Genomic DNA, 16,722 nt, shown 5'->3' with positions numbered 1-16,722 from the left:
TAAAACAGCTGCGAGTCTTAGAAGTAGGTGGGAAGCTGATGTAACCCCAAAGTGAAACAAGCAAGTTGATAAGAAATCAGTGTGCACCCTTGGTTCTGATCCAGTGGAGGAATTTGGATGTTCCAGCCCAGCCTGGTCACACTGCTGCCCCCATGCTATTGCTCAGGCCCGGGCCCTCCTCCTGCAGGCTGTCCTGGTCAGCTGTGGCCTGGCCCACGTATGGGTCTGATGTCGTTGGCAACATTGGGGCGCCAGAGCTGCCCTCTGGGGCGAGTGGCCCAGTCAGCAGCCTTCTACACAGGCTGCCTCTCCCGTCTCCACTTAGTGGACCTGGAGTGAGTTCCCTCAGCCCAAGATTTCCATCTTCCGTTTTGACCCCCGGTCTCACTGGGGGCCTTTTCCCCCTCGGGCCCCAGACGGCTCCTGCAGACTCAGGTTATGGTCCAGCATACCTCTCATGAGGGTCATCTGCAACGGCAGGCCCGGGGGCTTTGGGGAGAGACTGGACAGATGACCTGCGGAAAATGGGTTCTGTTGGTGTGCCCTGGCCATGAAGAAAAGGACGGGAGGGCAGGCCTCAGTTGTGAGGGCAAGGTCACCCATTCCTGGGGTCGGGAGAGGGTGGGAGGGCGCTGGCCTTCCAGACTGGCAGCGCCTATCGTTCCGCAAAGTGACTGCCCCATATTTAGCTGGCACTGTGCCCTGCCTTTGGGCAGATGTGATGACCCAGCTGCTCTCCTCTGGGGGGAGAAGGAACACAGAGGGCCAGGAGAGGGGGCTCTGCTGTGCGTGGCAGGAGAAGGGCCCTTGGGTCATGGCCACTCCCGGCTCTGCACACGTAGGCAGCCCACCCGGAGGAGGGTGCTCTGGGCCTGGCAGGGTTGCTGGATGTGCTCAGGGTGGGCTGTGCTGGGGCGTGCATTCCAGACCATTATGTCTGTCCCTCGCTTCCCTTGGAAATACCCGGAGGTCTCATTTTCTAAAGCTGGGACACGATGGGCACTGTGGGAGGGTTTGTAAAGCGCCCGTGTCCAAGAAAACTTCTAACACCGGAAGTGTTGAGGATGAGGTACTGTGAGATACAGAACATTTTTTAAAGCTGCAGGAACGAAAGGACGTGGAAATTGGTATGGAAGGATGAGCAGAGAACTTGTAAATAAAGCCGAATAAATACAGGGGTTTAGTTCACGCTGGCAGGGCTGTTTCCAATTAATGGGGGTAAAGTGGATCATTCAGTGAGAGGACTTGGAGCAGCTGGTCAGTTGTCTGGAAAACAGTGAAACTCACTATGTGCCAGCCGTGCTTGAGGTGGATTAAAGATTTAACGGTAAAAAGTCACAAAAGCACCATGGGGAGGTACGGGCAGATTTTCTGCTGTGATTCCAGACATTCTAGGTGCCGTGAACCGCAGGAGGCCTCTGGGCGCGCTGAACCCTGGCCCGCGTGCAGGTGGCGGCTGCTCGCTCCATGGTTTCGGCTGAACCATGAGTCATTGGAATCACCCGTCCTCAAGGCGGCGGGGTAGGGCTGAGTGAGTGCCCAGTGGGGGTCACCGCCTTGTTAACAGCCTGGAGGTCCGGCAGCGAGGAGTGCGGTCACCAGGCTGCTGGCGCTGTGTTGGTCAGGGCGGGCCGACTGTGCTGCAGGAACAGAACCTCCACATCGTGGCCACCCCATCCATTGTGGTCCCTTGGGTCGTGCCGACAGGGCTCTACTGGCTACGTTTCGCCATGACCGCAGAGACTGGGGAAGGACCGCTGTGAACCACTAGTGGTGCGCATCACTCCCCTCCGTTCACCTGGCCTGAGGGAGCTGCTGAGCCCTCCCGCGAAGTGGGTGGGGCCCTCAGCACCGAGCCACAGGACACAGCCGTGCAGCCGTGACGGGGGGCCACATGGGCCGTGGGGAGAGATGCCTGTGCGCACCTGCTCAGGCTGCGTGGCCTAAGCGACAGGAGGTGCTTCCTCCCGGTCCTGGAGCCTGGGCATCCGAGATCCAGGTGTTGGCAGGGTTGGCTGCTCCCGAGACCCCTCACCTCGCTGTGTGTCCCCCAACGGTCTCCCTCAGTGTGTCTGTGTCCTCGCCCCCTTATGAGGACACCGGTCCTATTGGATCAGGGCCCACCATATGACCGCATTGAAGCTTAATCCCCTCTTTGAAGCCTCTGGACACAACCACGTCTGAGGTGCTAGGAGTGGAGCTTCAACATGGGAACTTGGGGGAGACAGCTGGGCCATCAGAACGCCCGACATGGGTTTGTTTGTTTCCCATCTTTGCAGTCTTGGGCAGTGCTGTCGTGAGCATCCTTCTGACGTCGCCCCTGTGTGCAGAGCTGCTCCAGCCCCGAGCAGGATGTGCCCAGTTCTGTATCTGGGACCCCTACAGAGGGTGCGAAGATGTTACTCTATATTCCCAAGTTTAAACATTCTTCCTTTCACGTGACTCTGGAATCTCCTGGCTTGCAGGGCGCCCTTGACAGCCCGTTCCTTCTCCCCGGGTGCCCTGTCTCCCTGTTGGCGGGGCCGTAAGAAGGTGAAGAGGGACGTCCCTGGCTGCTTTCCACCTGTGTGTCTGAGCAGTGCCGGCCTGGGCCAGCGGTCGGGAGTGAGCCCGCGCCCTTACACCTGCCTGTGCGGGTGGCAGAAGTGCAGCCACGGTGCAGGGACACCTGCTGGCCGCTGGGAGTGCCACATCGGCCCCGAGAGGCCTCAAGTGATAGCGACCTTCACCACCACCATGCTTAGGGGCCCCTCTCCAAGTGGGACTGGGTTCACGGGAACTTCCTGGGCACCAGCCCGTGGGCATCAGCCCCATCCCAGGCCCTGGGGAGGGCCATCTGGGCACTGACGTCAGCCCTGGGGAACTGGCCCCTGTGGACCATCCCTCCTGGCGGTAGTGGGCCCCAGAGGCCGGTGCTGGTGCCTGGGAACGGTCCCACTTCCTGTAAAACATGGAGCTTTTCTGTGCATTCACCGGGAACAACCAGGGCGGCAGCCCATTGCTAGCCAGTCTCACCCTGGCCCCTAAGTGCCAGGCAGGCCGGCTGAGAACACCCAAGTGGCCTTCCTTCCTGCCATCTCCAGCTCCTGGACCAGTGGCTCCTCACCCTGGCATTTCCTCCTGGCCCGGCAATGATGGCCTGTCCCCCCATCCCAAGGAGTCCAATTGGTGCCTCCAAGCCCTCAGCTGTAGGAAGCCCTTCATACTTTTTGTTGGTCAGGCCGCAGAGGTGCTTAGGGGAGAACGGGCTGTGCTCACCTCTGCCCAGGCACCCATCATATCACGTGGACCTTGACCCCAGCGGAGGAGCCTGGTCCTCCGTGGCCATCTTCCCCAAACACGGGGCAAGTTGGAAAGGACACTCACAGCCCCCAAGGGGCTTCACACGAATTGCTGGCAGCTGCCCAAGGGCCCAGGATGCTGCCCCAGGGATGTGAGGCCAGCGCTGCTGCTGCCTGAGCAGTGGATCCTGCCAGAGGGAGCAGCGTCCCTCCCAGGCTTTGCAGGAGCAGGTGACTTGCTTCTCTTGGATTGAACAAGAGGCTCAGGCCCAGGACGGGTGGGTGGCTGTCCTCCCTGGGCCTCAGGAGCACAGCACTCAGCTCCACTTCCGAAACTCATGTCCACAGCCATCCCCGAGTTTGCTTGTGGACCCTCTGGCTCACAGGGAGGTGCCCTGCGCACGGGGGGCGGGGTGGGTAGGCTGTAGTCGGGACTCGGGGGGCTCCTGCTGGCTGGGCTCAGGAGTCTTCCCCGTGCACGTGCAGAACAGCCAGCACGGGCCTGCCAGCCTCAGGCCGTGCGCAACCGGGCGCAACTGAGGCCACCACCTGGGCTTCTGGGCGACGCTGTGCCAGAGGCGGGCAGGCCCAGGGAAGGGCTATGAGGGTGTTCCTAGTCTCCCCCCACCCCCCCACACACGGACACGTCAGGCCCCGGGAGGCAGGCATGGCTGGGTTGGGGGAAGGCAGTGTAGGGATGGTGCCCGGTTCCCGCCTCCCCAATGGGCTCTGAGGCCCGCTAAGCACGGGGCTGCTTGTGGCACCGTCCTCCTCCCCACCCCCTCCCCGGGCCAGGGAGCTGCCTCCCCGGAACCCCTCTCCAGGATCCGCATCTTTGAAGCCATGGATACTGACAGAGGATTCAGTGAATCCAAGGTCGCCAGCCGGGCGTTGACAGATGCCCGGCCACGATACTATTTCTGATTTAATAACCGAATGGGAGGCTGGCCCTTGGTAATAATTAGGGCTAATTACTGAGGAGGTGTTGACAGAAAGGCTGAGAGGAAACAAACTACCTTTATCCCGGGGCTTAGAGTCAGATTACACTGTGCTATCTGCCTCTCAGAAAGGAGACGCTTCAATCACTCACCAGAGGCTTCAAAGGGGAAGGGGCCCTGGCTGTGCACGGGCTCAGGAGGGCTATGAAGCATGCCTTTGACTCCGAATGGCCACGCAGAGCCCACTCCAGAGATGGTTTCTTTGTGAAGTTTGAGTTCCCTGGGCAAACCTGCCGCTGCACCCGGGCCTGGGCGGGGCTCTGCAGGCACGGGCGGGAGGGGGGGCCAGGGCTGGTGCTGAGGCCAGGTCCTCCCTGGGCTGGGCCCATGCGTGGCAGTCCGCAGGAAGGCAGGGCGGCTGGTGCGTTTTCCTTGGCCCAGGGAGCGAGCTGCAGGGAACAGGGTAGGGCTGTCACCCAGCAGGCTGTCCCCTGTCTCACCTGGACCCCTGAACCGCAGCTTCTCCACAGCATTGTGGGCCAGTCTGGCCTCCTCGGAGGGGGCTGTGTCCTCGGCCTTACTATTGGGGGACCACTCCTGGGGGCCTGAGTGTCACTCACTGGGCTGCCCTCACCCAGTGAGCCAGCACCGTGGACCGGATGCTGACCCACAGGAACCTCGGTGACAAGAGGCTAACTACCTAGAGCGTTGTCCTGTGTCGTGGGCTTGTTGCTCACGCGCTGTGTGCCGACTCCCCTGGACCTCCCTGCGTTTCAGAGATGGGGGAGGGGTGGTGGTCAGACCTCCATGTTCTGTGAAGCAGGAGGCTTCCCAGTGATCTGGCCTGGACCGCCCTGGGGCCGCCACGTCTGTAACGTGACTTCCAGGGGCCAGTTCTGGGATTTGGGCCTTGCTGTGGTCTGAGCTGATCAGGAAGGTGGAGGGCGACGGGGCCTACTCAGGATGGCCTGTCCAGGTGTGGCCTGGGAGGTACAGAGGGGCTGGGTCTCAGTTCCTCCTGGCGTGGAGAACTGGCCAGCTCAGAGTTTTCCTGCTAGAATGGCCGTGCCGCATGAGAGAGAGGGGACTGCTGGGTCAGCATCTCCCTTCCCTGGTGCTACTCTGCTTTGGGAGTAACAATGAGCATGAAGATGATAAAAGTTACCAGTAAATTGCTTAGCTGAGTACTGACTACCTTGTGTTGGGGGCGCTATTGATGGATTTAAGTCTATTTATATTAGGGCAAAAATAGGATGGGAAATCACTTTAAATAGGAGAAGCACTTAAAAATTGTCATTAAATCTGTTTAAAGTCACCTTAACTGGAATGAGAAATTGGATCTAAAGCCAGAAAAATCTAGACAGGAAACTGGGTTTTCATAATACCTTAGTGGTAAATCAAATACCATTAACTGTAGGTCAAGAAAAAATAGCCCCCAAATATTGTTCAATATATGTTATTTGAAAAATAGCCTCCTCGAAAATGGCCAGGAGGGCAGTGGCCCAGTGGTTGCCCCATGCCTGGAAGGTGCTGGTGCCCTCCCCTTGCGACTGTTGTGCGTGGGGACGGCACGGTCGGTCCCGTGATGAACAGCCTTGAGCACTGTGATCCACCCAAGTCTGGAGCTTATTCTGATTTCCTTAGTTTTCCTCTTGTGTCCTTTTCCAGGACCTCAGCTAGGACTATGTGACACTTGGTCACATCCCCTTGGGCCCCTGTGGGCTGTGATGCCTGAGACAGTTTCAAGGCGAGTACCCTCCGCTATGATTTGCCGTTTGTGTTTCTCGAGATCAGCCTGGGGTCTGGGTTTCTAGGAGCAAGACCTCCAAGATAAAGGGCCATTGCACCGTGTCAGACCCAGGGGACGTGCTGTCAGCATGACCTTGATCGCCTGGACGGTGGCGGTCGTCGGGTCTCCCCTGTGAGGAGGGCTACCTCCACGCACACCCTCGCAGGCAGGGGTCCAGCTCCGCCGCCTTGCAGGTCACTTGGAATTCTGCTCAGATTTGTCTGCTCTCCCTGTTGATCTATTTCTTCAGTCGTTTCCTTCATCACTGTGGACTCACGGTATCAATCAGGACTGATTGTTAAGACACGAACTTACAGGGAGTCCCAACACATGTACAGAAACCTTTCCATGGTCAGAGCCCTCCTCTCGCTGCCCCTTGGTCATGAGCCCACCCCTGACCCCTGACTCTGGCCCCTGGCACCTCCAGTCACGCTGTCTACCTGGCCCTGCCGTTTCCAGAATGCCGTGTGAATAGGGCCAAGCAGTATGTAGCCTGTTACTCGCTCTGATTTTCTGGGGAGGCGTCCATGGTGTTGCGTTCATCAATACTTTCTTCCTATTTTATTGCTCAAGGGTGTCTTGTCATTTCGCATTCGGGCGATATTCTGAACAGAACAGACCAGTCAGGTACAGGTGTTTGTGTGCACGTATGTTTTCATTTCTCTAGATTAAATATCCAGCGGCGGAGTGCTGGCAACTTGACGATCGGCTGTTTTGTGCTCCAGGGACCTGCTGGGCTGTCATCCAGGGCGTGTGTGCAGTTTGTATCCTCACCTGTGGCTCAGCAGCCGTTGGCTTCCTCGGGGGTTTGTCTTCTTCATTTGAACCGTGTTGTTTTCATTTGCATTTCCCTAGAGGCTAAGGATGCTGAGCGTCTTCTTGTGCTTATTTGCCATCTGTACACCTTATAGGTGAAGTGTCGTCTGTTCAGATCTTTTGTTTAGTTGCTGTTGAGTTTTTTTAAATATTACTGATATACTAAAACGTGCACATATTTAAAGTGGATAATTTGATAAGTTCCAATACCTGTGTAAGCATCACCATACCCAAGACATGAATGTGCCTGCTGTCCTTAGGGAATCCCTAGGGTTTCCTCCCAACCTTCGACCTTTGTAAGGCCTCTCCCCACTCCCTGCAGCGCCCCTCCCCAGGAGCCACTCATCTGTTTCCTGTCGCTACTGGGTAGTTTGCACTTTTTAGAAGTTTATGTAAATAGAATAGAATATTTACTCTTTTTTTCTGGCTGCTTTTAGTAGATACATGATTTTGAGGTTGATTCGTGGGGAGGCGTGATCAGTGCCCCTTTGTTGTTGAGTATGGGTATACCACCGTTTGTTCAGCCTTGATGGATGTTTGGATTGTTTCCAGTTTGGGACTTTTTTTGGAGAAACAGCCACGCTTTATTCCAAAGCCATTGTACCAGTATGTTCATAGGAGAGTTCTTCTGCTTCACGTGCTTCCCAGCGGCCAGGGGTGTGGTCAGTCTTTAATGTGGGCCGCTCCCATAAGCGTGTAGTACAGGTGACTGTGGATTTCGTTTGTGTTTCCCTGATGACCAAAGCTGGTAAGTATGTTTTCAGGTCCTAATTTGGCATTTGCATATCTTCTTGGCTATAGTGTTTATTCACATCTTTTGCCCTTTCTTTTAAAATTTACTTTCTGTTTTTATTTACTTTTTCTTTGCTTTCCTCATGAATTTTGAGGATTCTTTATATATTGTGGATGCATGATTTACAAATATTTTCTCCCAGCCTGTAGTTTGTCTTTTCATTTTCTTAACACCATCTTTCAAAGAGCAGAAGTTTCTAATTTTCTTGAAATGAAATTTATCCGTTTTTCTATTGTGGATCATGCTTACTGATAGTTTTTAAAAATCATGAATGGATGTTGAACTTTGCTGGATGCCTTTTCTGTATCAGTGTAGCTGATATGGTCTTGTGTTTTTTCTTCTTTAGTGTGTTAATGTGATGGAGTTATCTCTATTGATTTTGGAATATTGAATCTGCTTTGTGTTCCTGAAGTAAACTCTAGTTGGTCATAGTGTATTCTTTTTTTTTTTTTAACTTATTTATTTTATTTTTATTTTTGGCTGCATTAGGTCTTCGTTGCTGCGCGCGGACTTTCTCTAGTTGTGGCAAGTGGGGGCTACTTTTCATTGTGCACGTCGTACTGGCTTCTCGTGTTGAGGAGCACAGGCTCTAGGCATACAGGCTTCAGTAGCTGTTGCACATAGGCTCAGTAGTTGTGGCTCGCAGGCTCTAGAGCACAGGCTCAGTAGTTGTGGCACACGGGCTTAGTTCCTCCGCAGCATGTGGGATCTTCCCGGACCAGGGATCGCCACCATGTCCCCTGCATTGGCAGGCAGATTCTTAACCACTGGGCCCCCAGGGAAACCCCCGTAGTGTATTCTTTTTATATACTGCTGGATTTGATTTACTTTTTTTTGAGGATTTTTACATCTGTATTCATGAGGAATATTGGCTTGTGGTTTTCTTTTCTTGTACTGTCTTTATCTGCTTTTGGTATGAGGATCATGCTGGCCTCAAAATGAATTGGGAAATGTTCCCTTTTTTTCTGTTTTCTGGAAGAAATTATATAGAATTGGGGCTATTTTCTCTTTAAATGTTTGGTAGAATATGCCAGTCAAGTCATGTGGGCTGGAGTTTTCTTTTCTTTGCAAAGATTTTAACTAAAAATGCAATCCCTTTAGTCACTATAGGGCTATTCAGGTCATTTCTTCTAGGTGACCTAGAAACCCCCTAGTCTGTGGTTTTCAATTTCTATTTCATCTAAGTTGTTGTATTTATGTGCACTGAGTTATTTATGGTATTTCCTTATCCTCCTTTTAAGGTTAGTGGTGTCTGTAGTGATAACCCTTCTTCCATTATTATAATTGGTTTCTTCTCTTTTTTCAGTTGTCAGGCTAGCTACTGATTTATCTATTTTATTGATCTTTTTAAAGATCCAATCTGTGGTTTTGCTGATTTTTCTCTGTAGTTTTACAATTCTCTTGTTTTATTTATTTCTTTTCTGACCTTATTATTTCCTTCCTTTTCCTGGCTTTGGGCTTATTTTTCTTCTTTTTCTAGTTTCTTGAGGTAGAAGCTAGGTCATTGATTTGAGACTTTTCTTCTTTTCTTTCTTTCTTTCTTTCTTTTTTTTAAAGAAAACCTTTATTTTAATTTTTTTTTTTTTTTTTTTTTGCCACACTATGAGGCTTGCAGTACCTTAGTTCCCCAACCAGGGATTGAACCCAGGCCCACTGCAGTGAAGGCACGGAGTCTTAACCAGTGGACCACCAGGGAATTCCCCCTTTCTTCTTTTCTAATTTGGCATTTGATGCTATAAATTTCCTCGAAGTCCTGCTTTAGCTGCTTCTGACAAGTTTTGCTATTTTATATTTTCATTTTTATTCAGTTCAAAGTATTTTCCAATTTCTGTTGGGACTTCTTCTTTGCCCCATTGATTATTTAAAAGCATGTTGTTTGTTTCCCAAATATTTGGAGATTTTTCCAGTTGTCTTTCTGTTATTGATTCCAGGTTAAATCCATAAGGTCAGAGAACATTGTGCGCTTTTGGTTCTTCTACATTTTTTTGAGATATAATTGACATATAACATTGTATTAGTTTCAGGTATACAACATAATGATTTGATAGTTGTATATATTGCAAGATGATTGCCATGATCAGTCCAGTTAACATCTGTCACCTCACATAGTAACAAAGGTTCCTCTACATTTTTTAAAATTTTGTTTTATTTTTTTTTGTCTGCATTGGGTCTTCATTGCTGCGCACAGGCCTTCTCTAGTTGTGGAGAGTGGGGGCTACTCCTCGTTGCAGTGCGCGGGCTTCCTATTGTGGTGGCCTCTCTTGTTGTGGAGCATGGGCTCTAGGTGCGTGGGCTTCAGTAGTTGTGGCACATGGGCTTCAGTAGTTGTGGCTCACAGGCCCTAGAGTGCAGGCTCAGTAGTTGTGGCGCTCAGGCCTAGTTGCTCTGTGGCATGTGGGATCTTCCCAGACCAGAGCTCGAATCCGTGTCCCCTGCATTGACAGGCAGATTGCCAACCACTGCACAGCCAGGGAAGCCCTTAAGGTTTGTTTTAAAACACAGGATATGGTCTATCTTGATGAACGTTCCATGTATATTTGAGACGTATGAGTTGTTCTGTTGGTGGAATGTTCACTTCATGTCAGCTCAGTCCAGTAGATAGATAGTATTAGGTCTCCTGTACTATTTTCTGGCCATTTGTTGAGTTGATTGCTGAGGAGTTTGAGTCTCTAGCTGTAATTATGTATCTGTCTACTTCTGCTTTCATTTCCATCAGTTTTTCCTTCATGTGTTGTGAAGTTCTGCTGTTAGCGGAGTACATGTTTAGGACTTTCATGTCTTCTTGATGAATTGATGGCTTGTGTCATTGTGTGTTTTCTTCTCCCTGTTAATAGTCCTTGTTTTGAGGTCTGCTTTCTCTGATAATAATGTATCCGTTACACCTTTTTTTTTTGTTATTTGTGTAGTATATCTTTTATATTTTTACTTTCAATTTATCTATGTTTTTATTTTTTTATTTTATTTACTTATTTATTTTTTGGCCACTCTGTGTGGCACACGGGATCTTACTTCCCTGACCAGGGATCGAACCCATGCCCCCTGCATTGGGAGCACAGAGTCTTAACCACTGGACCACCAGGGAGGTCCTCTATGTTTTTATATTTAAAGTAGGTTTCTTCTAGATAATTTACAGTCGGGCTTTTTAAAAATTAGCTTATAGTTGTTGGGTCTTATAATAGCATGTTGAGAGCATTTATGTTTATTGTAGTCGTTTTTATGGTTCTATTTAGGTCTTGCATTTTGTTTTCTCATTTTCCTGATGCTCTGGCCCTCTATCCCTTCTTTCCATCCTTCTTTTGGATTATTTGGATATTTTCAAATACTCTGTTTAAATTTTCTGTTAGCTTTTTGTCTGTATTTCTTATATATTATGTTTTTAATAGTTAGTAGAAGCCTTACATCCATATGGGTCCCCTTACCCTCCCCCCTTCATGTTATAGCTGTCAGATTGCAAACCCCAACAATATACATGTTCACTTAGGAGGTGGAAATTTGTCTTTTATGTTTACCATTTCTCTTCCTCTATCTTCTTGGAGTTCCACATTTCTTTCTGATATTTCTTTTGAGCTGTAGAACCTTCTTTAATATTTCTTTTAGGGAATATCTTCCTGCAAGAAATTCTCTTGGTTTTCCTTCACCTGAAAATACCTTTATTTTGCCTTCATTCCCAAAAGATAATTTGATGGATATAGAGTTCTTTTGTTTACTCTAAAGATGTTCCACTGTCTTCTGACTTCCTGGTTTCTGATATGAAATTCACGTTCACACAGATGATTATTTCCCTATGTGTAATGTGCCGTTACTGTCAGGATTTTACTGCTGTTATTTTTCAGCAGTTTAATTATGACATGAGTATGGTTTTCTTTGAGTTTATCCTGCTTATGATTCATTGAGTTCTTGAATTTATACATTTTTGTCTTTTCCCAAATTTGTGACATTTCGGGCATTATTTATTCAGGTAATTTTCCTACCCCATCTCCTTCTCTTGTCCTCAGACTCCCATGCATGAATGTTAGACCTTTTTCTATTATTCTGCAGTCCCTGATGCTCTAATCATTTATTCCAGTCTTTTTTCTTTCTGATCTTATATTGGATAATTTCTTTTGACCAGTCTTCATGTCACTGACTCTCTCCTTTGTCATCTCTGATTCCATTATTGAATGTCTTTGTTTCAGATATTGTATTATTTAGTTCTGGAACTTCCTTTTTTAAAAAAAATTTTTCTCTCCGCTGGGAACTTTCTTTCTTTCATTTCAAGTGTGTTTACCTTTGCCTCATGGAGTATAATCATAAAAGCTGCTTTAAAACCCTTATCTGATATTCCCAACATCTGAACTGTCTTGAGGTTGGCATCTGTAAATTGTCGTTTCCTTTGAGAATTGACCTCATTTCGTGGTTCTGTGTGTTGAATAATTTTGTGTTGTATCCTAGACATACCCTGGACCGGGTATTACATTGGGTCCTCTGGAGAATGTTGAGTTTCGTGTTAACAGGCATTCAACCCAGTTAGATTGTCTCACCCTCTGTGGGCTACAGTTTTACTTTCATTTCCATTTTCAAGGCTCTTGATACACTGCTTTGGGTCTGTCCCACTCACCAGCCACTCTGGGTTCAGCCTGAGACTTGGGCAGTGGTTTAGGTCCTAGTTCAGGTCTTAAAGCTGGTGCTGCTTTGGGTCTATCCCACATGTATGCAGCTCAGAGAAGAACCTGGGGCTTTTGTGGGTTCATTCACAGAATTAAGGGATCTTTTTCTTTAGCTCTCTCCTCTCTGCCATTCTTATACCCACATAGGATCTGGCAGGGTTCTTTCTCCATGGTTCCTCTGACCAGAACGACAGGGGTCTCTCAGAGTCACTTCTTCCACATAGCTCCGTGTCCAGGGCCCATCCTCGGGGCAGGGCCAAGAGAGAAGAGAAACACAGGCCATCAGGGAGTCAAACCCTAACTTTTTAGAATCTAGGATTCTATTGGCTTTTTGACTATATTTCTTGTATTATATATTATGTTTTTAACTCAATCTAGGACTTAAACTAATCTCAGTGCAGAGAAAAAGTGTCTCTCCAGGTTTTAGCTACCACTGCCTTGCAACAGTGCAACTTAGACCCACCCTCAAGGCAGTGCCCCAAGACATAAAAATAAAAGCAGGAAGCTTGTGCCCATTCAGATCAATTCTCCAAGTTTTTGCTTGCCTCCAAAGTCTGTCTGCTATTGTTCACTTTTCAGAGTTTTCAAGTAATTGCTGTTTATATTTTGTCTAGAGTTTTTAGTTGCAATCTGGCAGATAGAGAGGAGAGAGGCTGTAGTGAGCCTACTTCATCCTGGCCAGAACCAGAAGCCTCTTTAGGTGGTATTAATTTACATTTCTCCATGAGTGAGGTTAAGCATCTTTTCTTATGTTTAAGGGCCATTTTCATATCTTTATTTGTGAATTGTCTATTCATGTCTTTTGCCCAATTTTCTATTTGGTATTTAGTCCTTCTTTAATTTTGAAGACTTTATGTGTTTTAAAGATACTTTGATTTTTATCTCTTTTGATGTGTAAAAGTTAAAAAATTTATTGTTAAGTACTTTATCTTCTTAGTTGGTATTGTAAGTGGGATTTTCTGTGACGGGTTATTGGTTGTGTACATGGAAGCTGTTGAGTTCTCTTTGCTAGTTTTATTTGCTGCTACTATCACTGAAGTTTTCCTTTAATGTTTGTTTTTTCATTTGTTTGTTTGCTTATTTGTTTTTTGGCCGCGGCCATGGTGCACAGCATGCAGGATCTTAGTTCCCCGAGCAGGGATTGAACCTATGACCCCTGCAGTGGAAGCACAGAGTCTTAACCACTGGACCTCCAGGTAAGTCCTGTTCTTTTAATGTTTGGATCTGTTTTATCATTGATTATCTAGGGCTTTCAATGTATACCATCATGTCATCTGGAAGAGAATTTAACATCTTCTTTTCCAGTTCATATGCCTCTAATTGATTTTTCTTATCTAACTGAATAAGCTTAAACCTCCCATACAATGTTGACTAATATTGTAGACAGTGGGTATCCTGATCTTAATAGAAATACCTCTGATATTTCTTCATAAAGTAATGTGTTTTGGCTTTAGAACTAAGGAGGGTGTGTGTTTGTGTGTGTGTATGTGTGTGTGTGTATGTATTATAATCATTTTTAAGAAACCCATCAGTTTCTGTTTGCTTAAGTATTTTAATTAAAAATGGGTATTGAGGGCTTCCCTGGTGGCGCAGTGGTTGAGAGTCCGCCGGCCGATGCAGGGGACACGGGTTTGTGCCCCGGTCCGGGAAGATCCCACATGCCGCGGAACGGCTGGGCCCGTGAGCCATGGCCGCTGAGCCTGTGCGTCCAGAGCCTGTGCTCCGCAACGGGAAAGGCCACAACAGTGAGAGGCCTGCGTACCGCAAAAAAAAAAAAAAAAAAAAAGGGTATTGAATGTTGTCAGAGGCTTTATCAGCATCTATGGAGATAATCATATGCTTTTTCTTTATAAATCTATTAATATGATGTATGACATTAATGGATTTCCTAATTGAACCAACTTTGCATTCTAGGATAAATTCCACTTGGTCAGCATGTATTACGTTCTTAATTTGATGTTGTATTTTGTTTGCTAATATTTTATTTGCTATTTTTGTATGATAAGTGATATCAATCTCTATTTTTCTTCTGACCAAAGCTTTAAATATATCTGATGAATCTTGGTATGTAATGTTGTTTTGCCATTTTAAAAAATTTGTGGTTTAAGTATTTCCCCTTTTACCTAGAAATCATTTAATAAATTTTAAAAAATTTTTAGTTGGAAAGATCTTTTTGGTTTTTATTTTGTTAATTTTTTGGTTTAATTGCACTGTGATCATAGAATATTGTTTATAACGTTAATATTTCTTCTTTGCGGAACTTACTGATATTTCAATTGTGACGCAGTATTTGATCACAGAGAATGCATTCATGTGCCCTTGAGGAGAAGGTATAGTGTCTGTTGTCAGAGTGTGGAGTTCCCTACAGTTCCATACTGTTTACCTTGTTGAGTCTCTGTCTCCTTACTTATTTTGTCACTTGGTCTGACTTGTACTGACGGTAGTATATTACATTCTCCAATTACTAGTGAGTTTTTTTCTGTGCCTCTTTGCATCTCCTGTAGTTTGTGCTTTATAAAGGTGTTGTTTCTGTTACTTAGTACATAGATGTTCATACATTCATTGTGAACCGCAGCTTAGTATTAGAAAGTGTCTGGCTTTGTCAAATCTGATACTTTTTGGCTAGAATTAAACTTTTTTTTAAATTAATTAATTAATTTATTTTTGGCTATGTTGGGTCTTTGTTGCTGCACGTGGGCTTTCTCCAGTTGCGGCGAGTGGGGGCTACTCTTTGTTGCAGCGCGCGGGCTTCTCATTGCGGTGGCTTCTCTTGTTGCGGAGCACAGGCTGTAGGCGGGCGGGCTTCAGTAGTTGTGGTGCACGAGCTTAGTTGCTCCGTGGCATGTGAGATCTTCCCAGACCAGGGCTCGAACCTGTGTCCCCTCTATTGGCACATGGATTCTTAACCACTGCACCACCAGGGAAGTCCCTAGAATTAAACTTTGATGTCAGTGTTTCAACTCCTATTTTCTTACTGTTTCCGTTTGCCTGACATACCTTTGTCTATCTTTAATTTCAGCCTTTTGGAATCACTTTAACTTGTTTCTCTTATTGACACATATTCTGAGTATGAGTCCTTTATCAGATATATGTTGCAACTATTTTATCCTTGTTTCTAGCCTCATTTTTTACTTCCTTAATGTCTTTCGAAGAAAATCATGATTTTGAACTTCTTCTGTGTAACACTGGAGTTTATTCATTTTCAGTTCTGTGGAGTATTCTGTCATATGAATGTGCCAGAAGCATCCCATTCTGCAGTTGATGGTTATTTGGGTTGTTTCTGGGTTTTATTATTATGCACAATACTGCTATGAACACTCTTGTACAAGTCCTTGTGTGCAAGTTTCTTTAGGGTGTTTAAGCGTGGGGTTGCTGGGTCATAGGGCGTGCCAGGTGGTCCCTGATCATTTTCCACGGTGATTGGTTCCACATAGGCCCCTCCAATGTGGTACACGGCTCCAGTTGCCCCACATCTTGGTCAACATTTGCCAGGCTGTTTAATTTTTGGCTAATCTGCTAGGAGTGAAGTTATTTCACGCTAGGGTTGAACAGGCATTTCCAAGATTATTAATTAGGTTAAACATCTCTTCCTATGTTTGTTGGGTATTTATGTTTCTTGTGAAACATCTATTCAAGTCTTTTGCTCATTTAACGTTTGGTGTTTGCTTCTTTATGTTATTGACCTGTGTCTTTATCTATTCTGGATACAAGTCCCGTGTGGGTTTGTGGCAAGTGTGGAGTAGTGAGTACTTGTGTTCACCGATGGCGGGCATTTTGCCACATTTGCTTTACTTCTCTGCCTGTGTACTTGTATGTAGCTAGACACAGGTCGAGGGTTTTTTTTCTGAAACGTTTGAAAACAGATTGCAGACATAACATTTCATCCCTAAAATACTGTATCCTAGGAATAAGGATACTCTTCTACATAAAATACCATTGTTTTCTCCAAGAAACTTAGCAATATTAATTCTATATTATCTGCAGCCTGTATTCAGATTCCCCCAGTTGTGGCCCCTGTTTCTGATCAGGATCTAATCAAGGTTCACACGTTGCATTTGGTCGACATGCTCTTTAGTCTCTGAATTTAGAAGAGTCACCCTGCTGTTTCTCTCCCTGTTTCTCTTGACCTTGACCTTTGCCATGAGTCTGAGCTGGGTGTCCTGTCTGGGCCCCTGGTGGGTATGTCTGGAGGTTCCCGAACGTTGCTGGCATAGGTGGACGGCGACGGGCCCTCGGGAGATGAGTGATGCAGGCTGTTTACTGCGGGTGGCCCGCTTCAAGGACAGTGCCAGTGGTGACAGCCCGGTGTCCCCTCATGAAGGAGCATTTCCTCTGTGATTCATAAACGACCTGTAGGCACAGCAGATCTCCTGCTCCCAATAGCTTTTCCCCAGTCGGGTCATTTTCCGGATCTGAGAGGTGATGCTCTCTGCTTGTACATTCAGTTCCATCTTTTTAT

The 16,722-nt window shown here is 47.2% G+C and overlaps 1 protein-coding gene across 3 annotated transcripts in view; it reads left to right on the top strand.

Annotated features, from left to right (window-relative positions):
- GNB1L (G protein subunit beta 1 like) overlaps nucleotides 1-16,722 on the top strand; it is a 45,568-nt gene that overhangs the window by 4,567 nt on the left and 24,279 nt on the right. The window contains exon 1 of one of the 3 annotated variants that reach the window (XM_027088620.1): nucleotides 13,406-13,459. The exons of the other annotated variants lie outside the window; for them this stretch is intronic. The gene's annotated coding sequence lies outside the window, so the exon portion shown is untranslated. Of the gene's footprint in view, nucleotides 1-13,405; nucleotides 13,460-16,722 lie in introns of those variants that run through there. 3 annotated transcript variants of the gene reach the window in all.

This window comes from Aethalodelphis obliquidens, unplaced genomic scaffold (assembly GCF_003676395.1).
Source record: "Aethalodelphis obliquidens isolate GAN/ISIS:26980383/991018 unplaced genomic scaffold, ASM367639v1 scaffold63, whole genome shotgun sequence".
Taxonomy (NCBI): domain Eukaryota; kingdom Metazoa; phylum Chordata; class Mammalia; order Artiodactyla; family Delphinidae; genus Aethalodelphis; species Aethalodelphis obliquidens.
Note: the sequence above shows the minus strand (reverse complement) of the source record. Positions and strands in the feature narration are given on the sequence as shown.